The sequence below is a fragment of the Sinocyclocheilus rhinocerous genome, unplaced genomic scaffold (genome assembly GCF_001515625.1).
Source record: "Sinocyclocheilus rhinocerous isolate Xijiao unplaced genomic scaffold, SAMN03320098_v1.1 scaffold2728, whole genome shotgun sequence".
In the NCBI taxonomy this organism is placed as follows: domain Eukaryota; kingdom Metazoa; phylum Chordata; class Actinopteri; order Cypriniformes; family Cyprinidae; genus Sinocyclocheilus; species Sinocyclocheilus rhinocerous.
In genome coordinates, this window is record NW_015641450.1 from 171,212 (window position 1) to 174,315 (window position 3,104).

At 38.1% G+C, this 3,104-nt stretch overlaps 1 pseudogene; it reads left to right on the forward strand.

Moving 5' to 3' along the window:
* The first annotated feature begins 594 nt into the window (after nucleotides 1-594).
* Nucleotides 595-2,728, forward strand: LOC107754975 (leukocyte elastase inhibitor-like; annotated as a pseudogene).
* The last annotated feature ends 376 nt before the right edge of the window (nucleotides 2,729-3,104 follow it).

Here is a 3,104-nt window from a genome sequence, read left to right on the forward strand (position 1 = left end):
TTCTAGGGACCGTGTGTTTTTTTCTCTTTTTCACGTTTTTTTAATGGCCCCTGTTGCTTTTGTGGCTGTTTTCAGAATAAAATAATAATAAATTATTTTTAAATGCAAATGACACTGATATATAATCTAAAATGGACATTAAATATGTAAAGGCACATACAATATAATTACAGTATTATTTAATTACTGAACGTGTCATCAGCTCAACTTAGGGACCATGTAGTTTTTCTCTTACTCACGCTTTTTTAGGCACCCTGTTACTATTGTGTCTGTTTTTAGAAAAGAATAATAAACCATTTTGAATGGATAGCGTCAATGTGAAGCTGTGAATAAGAAGCTGGGTTCAGCCTCGTATGGAATTGAGGGTGGAAAACTACTTCCTCATTCTGATGAATAGAGCCATACACTTGCATACATTTTTCAATACGCCATTGCAGTTGCCTGAGCTGAGCTGTCGAACAAAGCAGAACTGATTAATTTACGGCGAAAGTCCAAAATTAACAAACGTAAAATAATATATTTATACTCGTTCAAGCCTAATGATTTGCAAGATGGCAGCATAAAGTATGGTAATCTCAACTAATGTTTTGGTTTTTATTTGTAGCAGTGTCATCAGTCATGGAGGGTCTCTCTCGTGCTAACAGTCTCTTCGCTCTGGATCTCTATCGGGCTCTGAGCGCGAGCAACGCTGAGGGAAACATGTTCTTTCCTCCACTGAGCATCAGTGCAGCGCTCAGCATGGTCTACTTGGGAGCCCGAGGAGAAACTACCAAAGAAATGGCAAAGGTATGAGGGACTGAAATGTTACTGTTGGTACTATTACTTTAAATATCATTCTGATTGTGTCTGTAAAGCTTCTAAATCATACCACTTCTGTTACTGATAATCTATTTTAGCACTAATGATGAAGAAATTGATACTAGTTGTGCTCCAACAGAAGTAATGGTGATTCTTGGTGGTTCATTAGATTGCAATGCTTTTGAACAAGCTTGATGAAAAACAGTACAAGAAATGCTAACGATATATAAATAATTTAAAATAATTGATCATTGCATTATGATAATAAAGCTTAATTGTCATGAAAATTATGTCATAATATCAAATATGTTCATAGTTCACCCATCTGTCTTTCTCTTTGCAGGTTTTGTCCTTTAGTTCTGTCTCTGATGTTCTCTCATTTCGAGACCCTCACCTCAACTCTCAACAGTCCATCAGCCTCCTACACCCTCAAACTAGCAAATCGCCTCTATGGAGAGAAAACCTTCAGCTTCTTACCTGTGAGTCCATTCTGCCTTCAATGAGACATTTTAATGCTCTCTGTGTGCTTTGCTAAATTCATGCTTTGCCTTATCTGAGAGAAGAACGTGTATAATTCACATGCAAATGCGCTGTGTTTTTTTTTTTTCTTTCCAAATGAGATACCACCTTTATTTTGTGCTGCAGGAGTATTTGGACTCCACTCTGAAGCTGTACCACACTGACCTTCAGGCTGTGGACTTCATTGGGGCATCTGACGAGTCACGACAGCTCATTAACAAATGGGTGGAAGAGCAGACAGAGAGTGAGAAGATCAGTTCCATATACAGTTCTATTTTGTTTGATTAGAGTTTGAGCTGAAATCAGAATTATATTTGCTTTATATGTGAAATAGAGAACTGATGTTGGTAGGCTACTTGTAAACTGAAAAAAAGTAAAACATGCAGTGATTTGATGTCAATGATCAGAATACTATAAATGATGAAATACTGTTTTTTGTTTGTTTTTCACTTCAGATAAAATTAAAGATCTTCTTAAGCGTGGTGTTGTAAATGAGCTGACCCGGCTAGCTCTGGTTAATGCCATCTACTTCAAAGGGAACTGGATGCACCCATTTGAAACAAGAAACACTAAAGAAATGCCATTTAAAATAAACCAGGTGTGATCTGCATTTTATTTCAGGAGTGTATATGAAAAATAAATATAAAGTTCACGTGTTGAATTTTGTAAGTCATTTTGAATGTACTGGCATTTATCTACAAACAGAATGAGTGCAGGCCTGTGCAAATGATGTACCAGGAGAAGAAGTTCCCTTCAGATACATCCCAGAGTATGAGCTGCAGGTGCTGGAGTTGCCATACGTAAAGGAGGAGCTCAGCATGTTGATCCTTCTTCCAAATGAAACTCAGGATGGTTCTGACCCTCTTCTTAAGGTCAGCAAAAGTGGCATAATCAATGAAAGATGGCTAGTTTTGATCCTGTGGAATAGTTTGGTGCTGTGTATGTTATTTTTCAGTTTGTGTGTGTGTTTGACAGCTGGAGAGCTAGTTGACTCTTGACAAGCTGCTTGACTGGACCGAAAGAGACAAAATGGCCACATGGATGGATATCAGAGTCCATTTGCCAAAGTTCGAGCTGGAGGTTGAGATTTCCCTATCAGAAAATTTGCAAAAGATGGGTATGAGCTCTGTGTTCCAGGAATCAAAGGCTGATCTGACAGGCATGAGCAGTAAAGGTGGTCTCTTCATTTCAGCGGTGGTCCACAAGGCTTTTATTGAGGTCAATGAGGAAGGCACTGAGGCAGCAGCAGCCACTGCATGTTTGCTAATGCTTTGATGCATTCCATCAAAACATTTCATAGCAGATCATCCCTTCTTATTCTTCATCAGGCACAACCCCACTAACAGCATCCTCTTCCTTGGCAGAATCAGAGGCCCATCCTAGAAATGTGTTTTTTTCTGTAACATAAAAATGAAGAAATGTGTTTTTCTTATTAAACATTTTCGGCATAATCACATCTTTTAGAAGAGTATCCTTAGTTAAGCAAGAAAATTTAAGTATAAATGGCATGCCTTTCACCAGAATTGGTTTGTTCTGGTTCAATTAATGATGGTTTTGTGACCTCTGTTGGCGACTTTATGTAATTACACACATGTGGGTATGTATGAATCCCCACCGTCTCTCCAACGGAAATATCATTCTTGTATTACAGGAATAAACACAACACATGGAATGCAGTTCTTCGTGTTTGCCTTGTCATTTGGGTCCCACGTCCCGTCTGTTTCTTTACTTAGCCCAAAGAACATAAAAGAACATTATTTTGTGTATTTGGTGTAATGAAATGTGTT